At 43.3% G+C, this 18,393-nt stretch overlaps 1 protein-coding gene across 1 annotated transcript in view; it reads right to left on the bottom strand.

Annotated features, from left to right (window-relative positions):
* Positions 1–18,393, bottom strand: part of ST8SIA6 (ST8 alpha-N-acetyl-neuraminide alpha-2,8-sialyltransferase 6) — a 299,018-nt gene that overhangs the window by 55,815 nt on the left and 224,810 nt on the right. The window lies entirely within an intron of this gene.

The following is an 18,393-nucleotide window of genomic DNA, read 5'->3' as shown; positions in this document are numbered from 1 at the left end:
TGATGTTGTACAGCTTCTCTGGCACATGCCAGGACCAGTGCTTCAGCACCGGTTTTTATTCATTTCAGTTAGGCACCGACAAGGAGAATTGTTTTTTCGCAGTCAAACTGTTAAGCCTTGAGTCAGCTTGGCTGATTTGTAATATATGATCTGCCTCGTTCATTTGTATTAATTTTGCCAGTTTTTCATTTAGCTCCCTTTAACTCCTCTATAACTACATTTTGGAGAACATCGTTGCAATTTCGTGTATTTAGTTGTTACCAATGGTCCCTCTAGTAATGTGTTTCTCTGTGTCTGTAAGATGTGAATTTAGCAGTCAACTGTTTCTGAGGGAAAGCGTCCTTCTAAGATTTTTGCCAATGCCATTGCTGCCAATATCATAACAAATAAGTTATCTGCTGCTTTTAAATGGGGTCCATTTATACAAATTAAGCTATTATTGTGTGTGCAATAGTGTGCTCTTCCAAGAGTGCTTAGTGGATGTAGCAAAAACAGGTGGTCAATGAGTTGTGATCCCACTAGAAACGATTATATGTGCAGAGACAGCACACCAGAATGCGTAAATATATTTGAAATGTTTAGGAGGTGAGCTGCTTACTAAATTCTTCTGAAGCATCTTTTCTTTATATATGTATCTCACCATGTGAGAAGTTTGCACTTTTCACACAATAATTTCCAAAAGGACTATGTATGGCATTATGGGCATATAACATTTAAACTTCCCTAGAGGCAGCGGAGTCTAAAGTAGATTGCTCCATCACTTAAGTATGATAGTTTTAATCAGTCTTCAAGTATTTTTAGATATAGTGAGCAGAGGCGTCACGCAACTATTAGGTTTAACGAAACAGTACAAACAAGGATCACTTTTACTCTAGACAGAGAGAAATCAAGAGTGATCATAAATAGTTTATGTGTAGTATATTTCTCTTTGTTAATAATTGGCTGAAATGTAGCTAAATGCTCCCTAACTGAAATAACTACGCTATTGTTGCACAAAGCTGTGCACAATATATACAGATTAAAAATCCCCAGTACAATGTCTCCTCAAACGCAATCATTTGCACATCCAGCGTCTGAGATCCAAGTAATCTGTTACTGGATTCTTGTTTTCCCTGGAAATCTGAAAACCAGAAACAAATTCTGTTGAAACATGCATATGGCTATGAAATTTCCATCATCATCATGATATCAGCTTTATTTCGGCCAAAAATGACCATAAAGCACATATTGACATAAAAGTAATCAACATAATATGTACAAAACCATCACGGTTAAAACTATCGCTCGTGAAGTTTAAGACTACATATAAAATATACATTTGAAACAACATTTGAATTTCGAAGTTTAACAGCTCATTATAAAAATAGGCTCCTTGGTAGACATACTGTATTTCCTGTGTACATAATGTCTGCAAATAAAGAAGAACTGCTCTACAACTCTTTATCTTGGCCTTTCTGACTGCTGGGATGAGCACGCCATTAGGCAAGAATCTATGATACCTTCAAAAGAACAGAAAGTGCAACACATTTTGATCAAAATGGTAAAATGATTACTAAAAGTCGTTGCAACATACAACAATTTTGAAAAAATTGCAGTTTGCATAGATAAAAGACAGCAATTTCTCAAATAAAAATTGCAGTATGAAGTTTGCCATTTGGTTAAAATCCAATGCTAGTATTGGTTGCATTTAAATAACTATTACAAGAGACAGTCACGTTGACAAACGTAACGTATGGTACTAACTGATGCAAGGAGTTTCATTTCAACAAGATTGTGGGGTTGTGGGATGGCCGGAGATGCAGCTAGCGGATCCCAATAAACAGTGTGTTTAAGGGGCAGGGGGCTGCTGTAGGAGCAGCCTTTTTGCTTGCAGCAGAAGCTTGATAAACCTAGAGGAAAGCTGAATGCTGTGACCGTTGGTTTAGTGTGGTTGTGTCACTCCCCTTTAATAATTCAGAGCCTTAAGTGAGTGAGGAGGGGTACTTTGCCCCAATAACTTGCAATAGATGATGCTGTGAAGTGCTTTGATCTTTTTTTGGAGCGTATTGAAAGCAAACCGCAGTTTGTGGGCCAGGGCTCTCCTTTGGTTTCAGTGGTCCCTGAACGAAAGTCTTGTGTCCATCACCACTCCCAAGTATTTGTATGTTTTGGTCAGCTCTAGGTTCATTCCAGCCATTTTCCACTTGAACATGAGATGGTATCAAATGGGGTTCGCTGAAAAACATATTACTTTTGCTTTATTATAATTGAGTTCAAGCCCCAACGTGTGGATGTATTGAACCAGATGGGTGATTAGACGGTGAAAGCCAATCTGGTTTTGACTAAGTAAGACAATGTCATCAGCGTATTGTAAACATCCAAGTGGTTTGTTCGCTAGTCTAGGAGGGTCATCTGCTACTTTCATTAATCATGTGTCTAAATCTGCCATACAGATGTTAAATAGGATAGGGGCTAGGCGCACCCTTGCTTTCGGCCAGTGTGGGTGGCAATCTTGTCGGTGGTTCTATTGCCGTTACCAATTTTAACTTGTACCGAGCTGAGTACAGTTTAATCACAGCTTCCAATAGATTAGATGGTACATCCCAGCTGGCAATTTTGACCTAAAGATGATCCCTCAGTACACTGTTGAATGCTGCTTACAAGTCCACAAAGAAGGCGTAAAGTTTTGAGTGTTTGATTTTAGGTTTTTCGACAAGGAGGCTGACCGCTCGAAGGTTGGTTGTCATGTTCATGCCAGCCTTAAAGTCCATCTTTGTTTTCAGAATAATATTTGCAGAGGAGACCTAGGCTTTCAAGTCAACTAGGAGATTAGAGGCAAAAAGCTTTGCCTCGACATCAACGAGGGCGTTCAGTCTGTGATTTGCAAGGTCAGTCTGCAAGTCTGATTTAAAGATGGAATGCAGAAGGCTGCCTCTCCAGGAAGCCGGTATAAGGTTGGTAGTGAAGGCGTAGATGAACAGCGGAGTCAGATAAGTGGCCCTAAATTGTTGATCATGTTTGAACAAGGCATTTGGAAGGCCATTTGGACCTGGATCCCGATCTGATCGCAATCGCTTAAACGTGAGTCAGACTTGCAGGATGATTTGCCAGAGTCATTTCAATGGTTTTGGCAGCGGTGCTTCTAAAGGAATGTCTTTCACATTTTCTGTGACAGTCTGTGTGAGGAGGTCAGAGGGATTCAAAGAACACACAGCTGAGATGAAGGTTATCCAATCAGCCTCAGAGATTCCGGCATTATGAAAGCAAAACCATCCTTTTGCGAGTGTGCTGATTTTTCTTTTTTGTTGATTTTGGCCCAAAATTGTTTGCCATTTTTCAGTTTGCTTGTGTAACGGGAGTTTTGACCATAAGTTTCTCTGATATGTCTTTTTGGCTGCCCAGATAGCTTTTTAATAGGCGAGCCTCAGAGTTGCAAGTTTCTTCTTTGTGTCTTGACAGAACCTATGGTCTGAGTTCCAGAGTCTTCGAGTCTCCACATGTAACTCCCTTTTTCTCACAAGGAGTGATGCGGTGAACCAGGCTGCTCATTTGCAAACATTGTTGGTTTGTTGAGTGGAATTTGATGGGAAGTTGACAATAAGCACCGTGGTCAAGGATTCCTAGGCTTGAAATGGCATTATCCATTGTACAGGACTAAGGGGGTCATTCTGAGCTTGACGGGCGGCGGGAGCCGCCCGCCAAGCGGGAACCGCCAGAATACCGCTGCGCGGTCAAAAGACCGCTGCGGTTATTCTGAGTTTCCCGCTGGGCTGGCGGGTGACCGCCAGAAGGCCGCCCGCCAGCCCAGCGGGAAACCCCCTTCCATGAGGATGCCGGCTCCGAATGGAGCCGGCGGAGTGGAAGGGGTGCGACGGGTGCAGTTGCACCCGTCACGATTTTCAGTGTCTGCTTGGCAGACACTGAAAATCTTGGTGGGGCCCTGTTAGGGGGCCCCTGCAGTGCCCATGCTAGTGGCATGGGCACTGCAGGGGCCCCCAGGGGCCCCGCAACACCCGTTACCGCCAGCCAGGTTCTGGCGGTCAAAACCGCCAGAGCCAGGCTGGGGGTAAGGGGGTCGGAATCCCCATGGCGGCGCTGCCTGCAGCGCCGCCATGGAGGATTCCCCAGGGCAGCGGGAAACCGTCGGGACACCGCCGGTTTTCCGTTTCTGACCGCGGCTGTACCGCCGCGGTCAGAATGCCCATGGGAGCACCGCCAGCCTGTTGGCGGTTCTCCCGCGGTCGTTGGCCCTGGCGGTCCATGACCGCCAGGGTCAGAATGACCCCCTAAGTGTTGCTAGTGAAGTGGTTATGAAGGCCATAATTGCCTGAGCCGCAGGACCATTCCATGTGTGACATTTCAGATTGTAGGCGCTTGGTGACGTAAGCAAGTCATGTGCGTGAGGGGCTCTTGGTTGATGTGGCAATAGCTCCACGAGCTGAGGAAAATGGTCGCTCTCCACTCTAGCTGTTATGCTGTAATGGATGATCACTGGAAACAGCTCTGTGTCTGCTAGAATGTAATCAAGAGTGGCATTGGTTTTAAGTGATAGCATGGTGAAAGCTGCCAGTTGGCCCTGGGGGAGGCGGCCGTTGACAGTAAAATGGCTGATATTTTCTAGGGCGATGATGCCCGTTTTTCCATGTTGATCAGTTCTGTGGTGGATTGAAATTACTGGTGGGAATGTTTAGGTTAGGCACTTTTGATGTGGTTGAGTACTGCGTGGCAATAGGTGCAAGACCAGTCGAGCTTGGGGGAAAGTAAATTGCAGGGATTTGATTAATGCGATTAAAGACTCTATTTTGCCAACTTTACTTTTCAGAGTGGGGTTAGGGCTGCAAGTTCAACACTTTGTGCCCAGGTTAGACCCAGGTCGATGTATTCTTGGGACCACTGAAGGTGAGTTGCAAAGTATATGGAAAAGGATACCTCTGGCTCTGCCTGTCTTATTTGGTTTCGATGCTTCTTGGTGGAATTCTTTGAATCCGGTAATTGGAGTTGGGTGTTGCAACAAGGTTTCCTGTAGTAGGAGGATTCAAAACGTCAGAGGTAAGCTGTGAAATCATTCTCACCACCTTGCTGCTGAGGCCATTCACATTCCAGGAGCCAATTTTAGGGGCTGATGGTCAATGCAGATTTCCCCATGTTTTTGGGTTTGTAACTCCCTCGTGCCTCCTGGAATGGGGCCCTGCTGTATTTGGAAGGAGACGTGCCTCATATGTGAGGGAGCTCCTGGGGCAGAGATTTGCTGGAAGCTTAACTTTTGCAATGGATGAATTGATTGGTCAGTGGGCCCTATTGCTCCCCTCAATATCCTGCTGACAGATATAACTCTCTTTGAAGACGGTCTCTGCGTGGGGAGAAGGGGGCTCAGGTATGACTCTAGATTTGGCCTTCTTAGTTCAATGCCCCATTTGGAGAAGCTCTCCCTATTTTGCCATACTTTGGTTGCTTTTGTTGCATTGGTCCAGGTGACTACTGTTATTCCACTCCCTGGGATAGATGGAATTGGGCTAAATTCAACTTCTTCTATGTGGTGTGTCTGAAGGTGTTTAAGGTGGTCTAGAGTACTATCCAGTTTTAGGATGGGGCTCCTAGTTAGGACGTTGTGTCATCCTCTCGTCTTATATCGTGGGATCAACTCAATCTTTTCTAAGTCCTTGTCGGCAATATCTTCATTAGCCTGAGGAAGAACCCCATAGCCAAGGTGAAGGAAAGGCCATGCTGGGAGTTCTTGACATGGGGTAACAAGTTTGTCACTGCTTTGTACCTTGGCAAAAAGAAAGGGTTTGGCTGGGCTGGGGCCGTGTGGCTATATGGCCATGCTGCATCTTCTTATTAGATAGCAAGCACGTTTGATGCTGCAGTAGTCCTTAATGTAGGTGAGGGATTCCGTTGAACTGAGGCTATGTGGCCAGACATCAGTTGGCTGGGTGGATGCAATTGGTCGGTTACTGGAGGATCTATTAAGGAAACGTTGTGAGGGAGAGCTTGTGGCCTTGCAAAGAATGAAGACATTTGGGTTGACTAAACGCAAGTGGAAACTGTGGTGTCTGTTTTTTAATATTAATCGCTGGATGGGGGGAGTGGATCCTGGGAATGCAATGCTTTCATGCCATTACAGGTGATATGTGCTTTATCTAGCATCGCTACTGAGGGGTTGTTTGCTTGTCTCAAAATTGGTTTGCAGGCCCATCGTTGCTTGGTCAGAATAATTGTGCCCTATTAACTGTGAACATTTATGAGGCCCTTCTGTTTGTAGAAACAGTGGTAACGGGGGGAACTATCCCCTGTTGGTGCTGGATTTCCTTTCGGGTCTGCTGGTTCCCTGATGCCTCATTGGAATGACTGCAGTGAGGGGGTTTTGTGCTACTATCCTTTTCTGCTTCTTGTTCTGGCTCTCTTGAGGTGTTTGTGATCTTCTTTGGTCAGGGAGGATCTTGGGTTAAGATGTGATAGATTCTGCACAAGTGAAGGAAATGAAGAAATAAATAAAACACTGACAATGTTGGAAATTATTGCAATTAATAAAAAATAAAAAAAAATAAAAAATGTTTTAGCCGTTTTCCCTCTATATTTTTTTAAAAGTTAAGTTAAGTCATTAGTTTAATTTCTTTAATAAAATTAAAAATTACCATTATGGTGATTATTGATGATTTTAATTTTTTCACTGCATTTTATATTTAATATGGGTGGAGGATGTATATAGAATATTATATTGATTGATATTTTATGTATTTGTATATTTTTTATAGCCCTGAAGAAGTCCGTTTGGACGAAACGCATTGGCTATTATGGATTAGATATTGTCATTGTGGATAAATAAAGAACAAAAAGTTTTCACAGGAACTCTATTGAATTATGTGATTTTTGAAGAAATGTGATAATTTTGTGGATATCAATGGACACTTCGATGTGCTGGGTCTCCTTTTCAATGTTATGGGCCCATGGCTATTTGAGGTCTAGGGGGTTGGCCCTCACGACCCGTGCACCGAAAAGTGCCATAAATTGCATATATATAATAAAGGAAGAAGGTGCGGTTTCAATTCACCTTGCTCCCCATTTTCTTTTTTTTTTCCAGATTCTGCACTGTGTTGGGGTGATCAAGCAGTAAATTGAACCTGTTGGATATTTGGTTCATTGACGTTTCTGATGTTTGTATTTCCTTAAGGGGTGACTGTACGTCCTCTGGGATGTCCTAGGAGACCCTGAGGCCAAGGATGGTTGAGGGATCCTGCTGGGGAATCTGCTAAATCTGGGCAGGCTGTTGGCAGGTCGGTGGGCTGCTGAGGCACCTGAGGCAGGAGGGCAGACGGAGATGGGGGCACCACAGGAAATCACTGCACTGCAGCTGCTTCCAGTACAGCCCGATGCAAGGTTGCATGGCTGTTGTGGATAGGATGTGCCCTGGATTGGCCAGGGTAGGGGAGGTGGAGATCGGGCAGACTCACCCCCTATGAGCACTGAGGAACTGAGGCTGCCGCTCGTGATTCCCAATGGTGATACCACGGATGTAGCTGCAGATGGGACTGTCAAAAGGCAGTTCACCAGTCAGTCCTGTCACAAAGCCTCTGCAAACCCCCGACAGCTACCACAGGGGTCCCTGGCTCAACTCTGCCTATTGACCTTGTGACCACCTTCCTGCAACCTGTAACCTGTTGCCACCGCCACTTCCCTCACTCCCTTCTGCGACTCTCTACGTTGCTCTACCTAATCAGATGTTTTGTCACAAGGGCAGCAGCTGATGATGGTAGCATCCTACTGACCAAGAGGAAAACACAGTTTTCATCTGACTGAACCGAGGCAAAATCTGGTATGGGGTAATCTCTCCCAAGGGTGGTTAACCGACTCCAAGTATGGCTCATTCCCATGACCCATTTGGATCACCATAGAGCATCCAAATAAATCTAAATTGGACAGGGCCTGCTCCCTGCCCCTTGCCCTTTTTAACAAAAAGTTGTCCTTCACCCACCTTTTGTTCTCCTTTTAAATAGAGGTTGGGTCATTAAAGAGGCTAGATCTTCAGAGGCTAAGAAAATTGGTCTGTATATACTTTACCTATTGTATTGAGGGACCAGGAGAACATGCCACACAGTCTTCAATCACATCTCTGCAGAGAGAGGTCTGAGTGTTGCACCAAATAGAACACAAGAGTAGAAGAGGAGCTAATTTTATACAATCTTCCACATAATCCATCCCAAGCTCCTTGTGCACCCCAAAGTTGCTACTGCTCGGGAGAACCCCAAAAGTCTACGGAGCACCCTGATTTCTTCAACTTGTATGTTGCCCGTGTCGCTACAGTCTCAAATCCCAGTACCGTGTGTCAAGACAGGGACACACCTATGCTTGTTTATCTCAATGAGTTGGAGAATAAGCTTTTTCCCAATACAAGTTGAGACATTAAAAATGGAGCCAATGGCACATGAGAAGCTAGCACTCCTGTTGACCATATATAAGGTACAGCTAAGGTTATCATCAAAGGAATCTCCTGGGTAGGTAAAGGATCGCACTCTTTCAATTCGCTTGGCCTTGATGCTAAGTGTTCAGGTCTTCACATTCTTGGATCTACAGACCATTATAAAGGTCTAAAAATACTTGGATCTATTGGTTTCCAGATTATGGCTATCCATGAAGTTCACAAAACCATCAATGAGAGCCTTAAGTCCATCCGAGGCTCTGGCTAACAAGAAGGCATCATCAGCATAGAGAAGCGCCGGCACCACTCTATTCTTAATTTTAGAAATCTCAGCACCTATACCTAGCAAGGCAGACTCTGACTTATTAATGTAAAGTAGGATAGGATTGGCACCAGCACACACCCCTGCCGAACACCTTGCAGTAAACTTAAATGTTCTGATCATTCACCACTATTCCCCTATCTCACCCTGGCATTGATGTTAAGATGCAGGGAATAATTACTAAACAAATAACAGAAGGGCCTGTAATCTTTAAGGGAGCATGCCTGAACCAGATTTTCCCAATGCAAGCTTCTCATCTCAGCTTTCTGCGCAACCAAAGCCAGTATATATTGTTTCCTGCAGTTGGCAATATTTTTCCTGTTATTTGGTGACTTCCTTAGGGCGAGATATAGTTTCCTACATGACATTTTGCATGCTTTATCAAATCATGGTGCCACACCCAGAGACACAAATGAGTCAACAACCAATTGCCTGTTGGCTTCTATGGAGAGACAGTATAAAATGTTAGTATGATTGTTGGCTACAAGCTCAGCAAAAACATGAGAAAGTCAGTACAGAGTCTTGGGGTAAAGTGCTTCTATATGTGCATTATTAGACCTGGCATCTTTAGGGTGGTCTAACCTCAGTCTTTTTGTCTTTCACCTTCTGTTTTTCGCTGTACCTTTTTGTTGGGCTAAGTACTCTGAGCACTTTGCCACTTCTAACCAGTGCTAAAGTGCATGTGCTCCTCCCATGTACATTGGTGTATCTACAATGGGCATATTTAAGTTACTTGAAAGCCCCTTGTTAAATGGTATACCACACGCCCAGGGCTTGTAAATTAAAAGCTACTAGTCGGTCTGCAGCTCTGACTGTGCCACCTACTCAAGTAGCCCTGTAATATCTCTCAGGGCTGCCATTGCAGGGCCTATGTGTGTAGTTTCACTGCCACTTCGCACTTTCAGCCTTTTGCCAAGCCTTAAACTCTCCTTTTCCTACATAAAGATCACCCCTACCGTAGGCCCTAGGTAGCTCGTAGGACAGAGTGCCATGTAAATAAAAAGCAGAACATGTGTTTTCAAGTTTTGCATGTCCTGGTAATGAAAAACTCACAAAGTCATTTTTCATTACTGTGAGGCCTGATCTTCTCATAGGCCAGCTTTGGGAATTCCTTATAATACTTTTACACTGTAATTCCTGATCAGAAAGGAGTAGCTGCATCATGTTTCATATCATTAGAATGACAATTATAAATTCTCTTTATTAGTAAGGTCAGATTTATTATTACTATGTTAGAAATGCCACTTTTAAAAAGTGGGCATTTCTCTGCTCTCACTGCTCTGTGTGCCTGGCAGCCTCTCTCCAATACATGTCTGGTCTGATCTGGGCTAGGTGACAGCTACATTTGTGCATTCCCTCTAGACACCCACAACACAGGATCCTCAACTGTATCTGCATTCATCTGCATACTGATGGGTCTTCTTGGGCAGGGAGGATGAGAAAGGGCTCACACTTACACTTCAAAGGGTAGTAGTTTGAGCCCCTCACAAAGTGCTGATTACCCTCCACTGTAAGTCTTGGGCCATGGCTGGACTGAAAGTGGGACCTGTGCACGTTAGAGAGATCCTTTGAAGTCATCCCCCAAATCAAAGGCAAATCAAAGGCAATTTTTGGTATAAGTACTGCGTCTCTGAGTCCCTGAAAGTAGTACACCACTGGACCTGAAAAGAACTATGCTGTAGTAAAGACTGCTGTGCTGTAAAAATTGCCACTCTGACAGGATTGACTGTTCCCAGGAACCGCTTCTCTGCTTTGTTGTGCTGACCTGCAGCCTGCTGATCTCCCCTCTGCCACAGACCAAGGACTAAACCCAGAGTGACTCAAAGGGCTTGCTGGCTTGCCCCTCAGGGACATCAAAGACCTTGTGTTTCATCTCAACCTCCGCACCGCTCAAAGTGTGCCTACCCAAAGGCACATAGGAGAAGTGAGCGTGGTGCTTCATCTCAGCCACCTTCACCATTTGCTTTGTGGTACGATCATTGGAGGAGCAGGGCCTCTGCACTAGTGAGTGCTGAAGGTGCAGTGCCCCTGTACCTCTGAGTGCTTGTGGAGTCCTAGATCACTGTGTGCACCCCGGCCCCACTGTCCTGGCCACCCGACACCCAGACTACCATGCACTCACTTGCAACAAAGCGGCCCGTGTGCAAGGCCAGCCGACAGCCCCAGTGGCTGCATTCAACCATCAAAGGTACTGAAAAAAAAGGGGCACGCTGACTCCAGAGGCAAACTTTTCACACTGTATCCCTCTTAAGGAATTACCATAAATCCAATAAAAGCAGCCCATTGAAATTTAGCACTGCTTTGACATTTACCTTTATAAATATCATATCTCATAATATACCGACAGGATTTTTGTCGTTTTGCCTCATTTAATTTACATAAATAATCCCTTTTTTTAAAACCTGTGTGGATTCTTTTTGTGGTGTCCTCTTTGTGTTGCTGTGTGGCTGTGTGTGTTGTACAAATACTTTAAACATGGTCTCTTATGATAAGCCTGCCTCCTCTGCGCCAAGCTACCAGAGGGTGAGCACTGGTTATCTTAAGTGTGTAACCAGCTTACCCTGACGAGAGTGGTGGGTTCTACCTGGCTTTAGGTACATACCCTAGCCAACCAGAAGTTCCCCATTTCTAACATGCATGCAAACAATCTTCTGCCCATAGATAAGAAGACATGTAAATATAATAACAACAATTAGAGCTATCTGCAGAGATGTCTAAGCTTCCAAATAAATGAAATGCATTTTGAATTTAAGCTGTGTGTGAAGTACTAAGCATTAAATGGCTGTGCTGTAAAGCTCTCCGCATACAAAAACCTAACACAGGGTGCAATACACATATCTACAGACAGAGATAGAGGGAGACACACAGACCACAGCGCTATTAATGAACAGAGTGCAGGGCAGGTTTTAGCGCTGGCGGCACCCCGTGCGATAAAAAATGTTGCCCCCACCCTACAACACCTCCTCCTCGGATTTCCTCACTACCACCCAGCAATAGTGCCCCTCACCTCTCCATTGCCCCATTCTCAAATACATTTCATATCTCATTTGTTTTAATCCGCTCGTAAATGCTGGCTTTACTAATCCACTCATCTCTCAAAATGAAATGACATTTTTCTCTTTGCAGGAGGAACTTTAACTCTCTACACTACTTTATGGTGAGTCAAAAGTGCCATTAGTCAAAACTCCAATCTCTTGCTCCAGCAGGAACATTAACAACAAGAGTTATCTTGCCGTTTTTACTGCTGCCTGAAAGCTGGAGCACAAGGAACTCTGCAGCAGGTGCTTTTAAATTGTACGTTATTGCTGAACACAATTTTCACTCCCATGAGATCTGTGCCCTCTCTCCAGGTCAGCACCCAATGTGGACTCACCGGTCGCACAGCCCTAAAGAAGGCCCTGACAGAGCGTTTTAAATGTAATTTCGCTCTGCTCGTCGATTCGATTGGAAATGCAAGCAGTATTACTCAACTGCATTTGGATCATACACTAACCCAAGTCTTTACATCTCTATTCACTGATCTTCTGCTGCATTTGTGTAAGAGTGATGTTGCAAAGGACTGTGGGTATGCCAATGAATCAGAGCAGGATATCGCCATGCTTACAGTTCTTAGATGGCTTGCTCTGATATTTTTAGGCATAAGGATAGAAGGCCTCTGCCTAAATACACTTTAGTTAGAAAAAGGAGTAGCCAGAAAAAAATACTCATTTTTTAGGGTTGAGCGCAAAGTGCTCTGTCCCTGTTGTTATCTCTCTATGGGCTTGTAATCAAGCCCATGTCAAGACCATGAGTTTGGTTGGTTTGTGGGCTTGCCTTTTACAATTTGCTTCATTTCATTAGTGGAAGGCATGCATACGTCATGCCTTTTCCGGTGTTTAGCCCACCTCGAGCGCACCTGCCAACTACTGAAAACATACGAGGTCCGTGTTTTCCATAAGGTTTCTGGACTACTTTTTTCCTTTATTTCACAGGCAGTGCAATCCAACTGGGCAGTAATCGAGTGCTTTGCATGACATCGACCTTGTTACATGGATAATTGCACTTTTGACGGCTACATGGCTAATTGCACTTTTGCCCATATGTTTCACTGCAGCAAACTTCTGTTTCCTTTTGTGTGTCTCCATCATGGTTCATGGTGGCTGTGGGCTCGCTTATGTGAAACTGTTTTACTTTTCAGTTCATGTGGCAAGAAAAGTCCGGTTAGGAGTTTAAAACTCGAATAGCTCTAATTTGAGCAAACGCGAAACCCGTTGCATTGCAAATGCTTGTTTTAATCATGTATGCAATAGCTCTGAAAGATCGTTCAGACAAGTAAATCCAGCAGCAGTTCAGGAGACTGCTCCCAATGCAGGCATTTTGAAAGTTCCTTCCTTTTCTCCATTATTTTTCATGTCTATTGTCCTTCTATTTTAAGCACTTTTCCGTCCTCCATCTGTCGTTTCTACATATCCTTTCTGTACTTTTTTCCATCATCCTTCTGTAATTCACATTCATCCTTACCTCCATTCGTCTTTCTGTCTTGTTCTATCTTGCTTCCTTTTCCCTTTTTCATCCTTTTTGTACTTTTTTCCATCCATCAAGCCAGCCTTCCATCCATTTATCCATCTGTCTTTTCCATCCACACATCCTTCCTTCTCTCCTTTTTCCCTTCACCCTTCTCTCCATCCTTCCTTGTCTTTTTCTTTCCCTGTTTTAATCCATTGTTCATCCTTCCTTTTCACTATCCATCCATCCATTTTTCTATTCATCATCTATTCGTTTGATCTTGCCTTCCATTCTTCTTTCTCCATGAGTCTCTCTTTTCTTTACAGGTATTCATCCCTCTCTCGATCCACCTGTATCCATCCTTCTCTTTATCCTCTATCCTCCCACCATCCATCCTTTTCTTCATCCATCCATCCATCCTCTCCCCATCTATCGCTCCAGTTCTCTTCTTCTCTTTGCCCCTCTCTTCCTTCCAATGCAAGGGGTCGCTTTTATGAGCTTCTTGGAGACTAGAGTCTCCATCCAAAATTAAAGAAGCCATAGGAAACAACTTAAATAACTCCTGTTACAAAGAATTGCCCGTGACACACACCACCCCCGCTTAAGCAGATACACTAGGGGGGTAATCACGCCCTTGAGTGTTTTTACTAGAAAGCATTTTTTGAATGGGTGATGGCTGTAAAAAAAGCTGAATCTTTTACTTTATATCAGCGTGCTCCTAGCTGTTTAATGCGCGGCATGAATAGAGAGGCGTGCGGGTGCCCAAGCGCGCACCTTACAGTGAACGTAGGATGTGAAGTGTCATAGTACAATGGGGCAAAGAGAATCCAGAGGCCATTGGAGTTCCAACAGGGGACACTGATTTTGTAATAATAACTCAAGTGACGGGTTATTATTATACAGGCCATGGAGTCCTCTGTACACAACGTCATGCATCAAAGAAATGTCTATGAATATGTTGATGTAACCAATGCTTCATTTGTAAATAAGAACGTGCCAAAGCCCTCCATTTAAACACGCGGCTGCTGCAATTAAATGCGGGAACACGGAATACTGAGGCAGCGTAATCCTGAAGCCATCTTGGGCCTCTTTAATCCATTTAAAGCCACTCCTTGCCCCTTCAATTCACTCTGGCAGCTTTCTCCCTTTGTGACACTTTTTCGTTTTTCTCTTCCTCCGTCTTTCCCATAAGTGTCTTTTGCTCGCAGCAAATGCTCGAGGCAGAAGAATAAGCGCTGGCCCTCAAAAATAAGTGCTGGTGCTCAGCACCGGAAACAACAAGCACAAATTAAGCACTGGTTTTAACTTAGAAAAGATGAATGTATCACAAACATACCAGCTTTTCATTTGAAACCATTTAGAATTGTAAAACATAGTCATTGGTATTCCCTTTTCAGGCTGCTTAATATTATGAAATGTTTTATACAAATTCAGTTTATGTTCATCCCTAAGTCTTACAGACTATATTAATTCTATACAGGACATTCATTATAAATTGAAAGCAGCATGCCTAGAAATGGGTACCACAGAGTGATTGAACATAGATTTTCTTGTCCAAAACAATTATGGCTATACCAAACTATGTTGCGAATCCTTGTATGAATGTCCCTGCGAAATTAGACAGGCTTATTTATAAAACATTCTTGTTTCTTCACACAAGGAGAAGAGCTCGGTGTCCCACTGAATCCCAACTCATAAACCTGTCTGTGTAATCTGGATAAATGATAGTAATCTTTCTCTGCTGCTGAGGGAGAATCTTGCTGGCATGCAGTTCACATCACTTGGTTGTGCTATGGTCTATTCCCTGCAGACAGTCAGCACATATTCTGTGCCATCCGTTTTAAGCCCAACACAAGACTGAGGAACACGCACAAATAAATGCTGCACAATACGCCCTCTGATCCTCATTACAGTATATGTTCCGTGAAATTGTTATTTTTTCAATTAAATGAAATCTCATTTTGCCTGGCTAAGCCTTTCATGTAGAGCTTATTAAGAACGTTTATCACACATCACAATATTACTGTATGGCATGCTTGGCGTCATTTATTGTCAAACATACATATTTGCTGGCTTTGCTTTTCAGCAGTTGGTTAAATTTACAAAAACTTCCTAAATTATTGCAAATAGCACATACAATACCCAGAATACCTTGCTATTGAATGCATGAAGTAATTGTGAGCACTGTGAGATAACCAAGGTGTTCCCGAAACCATACAACGCTCTCTGATTGCCTGTGATTTCCTAGTCTTGTGATATTTGATGGATAAGTGTTAAAAGAGATGCCTATTATTTTGGTTTTATCATATACAAAGCCCTGCTCCTTCATTGGCTGGTGATACCAAGCTCAGCGTGTGTGAGATGTTTATTATACCAGCGAAGGCTCAGAGTTCCCAATTATTGCCCCATCCGTATTTCACAGTTTCCTTCTTTTTCCTTTGCCTATCAGCGGTGGCTGCATGTAGGCAGAGTGGGGGTGGGCAGGCAAATGTGGTGTTAATTTGTGCGTGCATGCATGCAAGGTGAATGATGTAAATAAAAAGAAAGAAAAAAAACACTTACCTTGCTTGGTGCACGACTTCGGACGTCCTCCTCGCTCTGGTCTCCTCTCTGCCGCCAGCAAATTCCTTGAAGAATTCCTGGTGCTGCTTTCATGCTGGTAGCCAGCATGAAAGAAGCGGCAGGACTGGAGGAAGCAGCCTCTCTCAGCACTCACAAGAGTACTGGACGCCTGTGCTTTCTCTAACCCAACTGTCTCAATACAGCTGGGTTAGAGAAGTTTAAAGTGCGCATGTCTGGCTAGGCATCGCAAGACAGCCAGCCAAAAAGACATGCACACTTTAAACTTAAGTGCACAGCTCACTGCCACTCAGCAGGAGAGGCCCCGCCCCGTCCTTAAACTCGGTTCAGGATGGGAGGATAGAAAATAAAGTGATGATAAATTAACTTTATTACTATTTTATTTTCCATCCCTGGGGGACACTTTAGGCAGAGGGGCGATGCTCCTATGCCCTAAAGGAGAAACCGCCGCTGGTGCCTATGAACTTGTATTGTTTTGTCTCACAAATGTTAGCTTGTCCTGGCATAACTTATGAGAGAGTTTATACCTTGAGTAGGTTTTTCTCTTAAGTACTCTGAAACTAGTGCTGTGAGCAGTTTGTATGTATCAAGGCCCGGATTTACAAAACTTTCACACAATGCAATGCAGCAAGGCAACTTGCTGCTCTACGTTGTGTGAAAGGGAGAGAGCAGAAACGTGTCATAGCTACTAAAATATGGTGCACTTGTATTCTTACATAACGTTGGTGCACTTCAGGCATCCTAGCGCCATCGCAGGGACTCTTTTGCCATGGTACAAGGGTGCCTATATAATGGGTAGGACTGTATTTGGCAGGAATGGATCATTTATTTCATAAAAACAATCCTTAGAGACATTTTCCTCTTTCAATGGGTGCTGCAGAATGTGTGCTGCAATAGTATAGCCGAGGTTACAAATAGAAACTGAAAGACCATAGAAATTAACAAGTTAGGGTTAGCTTTACAATTCAGAATTTGCTCAGCCCTGTGCAAACTATAACTCACAAATGAAATGCAATGCTTATAGCCTCACAATATGTATCCACTGGATAGTAACTACATCTAAACGTGCAACATAATTAGGTAACAGTTTTAGTTTTAGTTTCAGTTTATTTTTTGTGTTTGATATCATGCCAGTTAGACATAACAAACAATAAAACAAATCACATAACAATCATATAGTAGCATATCTGATAACTATATTTCCAGTTTAACAGTACCAATCAGGACCCCTCCACGATTAATATTCCAGATCAAAATTAAAATCATACCCTGGGTTCATGTTACAACATCACCTGGCCATGGTTCAGATCCATAATCTGTTCTGAATACAGATGCAGCATATGATATATAAAGTGCAATAAATTCTAAAAACGTTTGCAAAAGTCCAATAAGGTGCTTTAGATGGTTCTCAATCAGCTTTGGATTGCAACTGCACAAGTTCCATAATCGTCAAGGCCATTTGTAATGGCAGACGCCTTTATCAGAAGTTTAAGGATTTTTTCCTTTTTGGAACTAAGGTGTCCCCTGGATTCACTTGGCCAGCTAGTTCGACTATTAAAATGATTTTGCTGGAATTACCAAGCCGGACTGTATTGTTTCCAGACTGATTATGGGTTTTTATCATGTGCTTCAGGGAGCACCAAACCAGTAATTCATTATCCTTTGGTACAATATAAAGCGTATATATGTGTCAGACCCAGGTCTAACCTCAGTGTACAGTTAGGTGTGCCGCACGGTGAGCCCAGCCAGGTCTTCCAGATCTCACCTCCATATAACAACCGCTTTACACTTTTCACGTTGTTGGTTTCCTTCAGCATCTTTGCTAACATGTCACTCAGCTCCCAGTCCAGCCACGAAGAGCTTCTGCCGCTGTTTTACCTCTTGCCCCAGACTCTCGATGTGACTCTTAAAGTTAAGACAGTTTTTAAAGTATCCCTAGATACGTCCATTCAGTCACTGTCTCAAAAAGCTGTCCATCGGCCCACCACTCCTTTTTTCTTTTACATTTCTGGAGAAGATCATGGTTTTCGTTTTACCAACGTTTATTATCGGGACATTCATAACAGTATCACGCAAAGCCATTTAATTGTCTTTGCAGAAATTGAGTCGTCTGCATAAAACAAGTGAGAAATAGTTTTCCCCACTAATTTCAGAGGGAATAAACAGGCAAACATCAGCTTTCTACATGGAAAATAAAGGAATCAAAGGATACATCCTTGCACTAGCCCAATCGGGATTTCAAAATACTTTTAGGCTGTACGTATTACGTTTGGTGTGTGAATTATGGTTTACAGGGCAGGTTTGCAAGCTATGCTTTGCAGGGTTAATCATAACGTGGGAATTTGAGGGGTTATGCTTTCATTTTGTAATCATAACGCCACTTTAAGTGGGTTTTTTTCAAGTGAATGTCAGGTTTGTTTTTAAACATTAAGGTTTTATAACTTAATCTAACCATAACGTACCTATAACTGCATTTTCAAGTGAATTTCCAGTTTTTGTTTTTTTTACAACATCCAACACCTATAAAGCAACCCCCTAATGCTGAGCACAGCAGGGTTCAGCTATGCACATTATTTTGCCTACCGACAGCTAAGGTGCACCATGTTGATTT

The sequence above is a fragment of the Pleurodeles waltl genome, chromosome 10 (assembly GCF_031143425.1).
Source record: "Pleurodeles waltl isolate 20211129_DDA chromosome 10, aPleWal1.hap1.20221129, whole genome shotgun sequence".
NCBI classification, from domain to species: domain Eukaryota; kingdom Metazoa; phylum Chordata; class Amphibia; order Caudata; family Salamandridae; genus Pleurodeles; species Pleurodeles waltl.
Note: the sequence above shows the minus strand (reverse complement) of the source record. Positions and strands in the feature narration are given on the sequence as shown.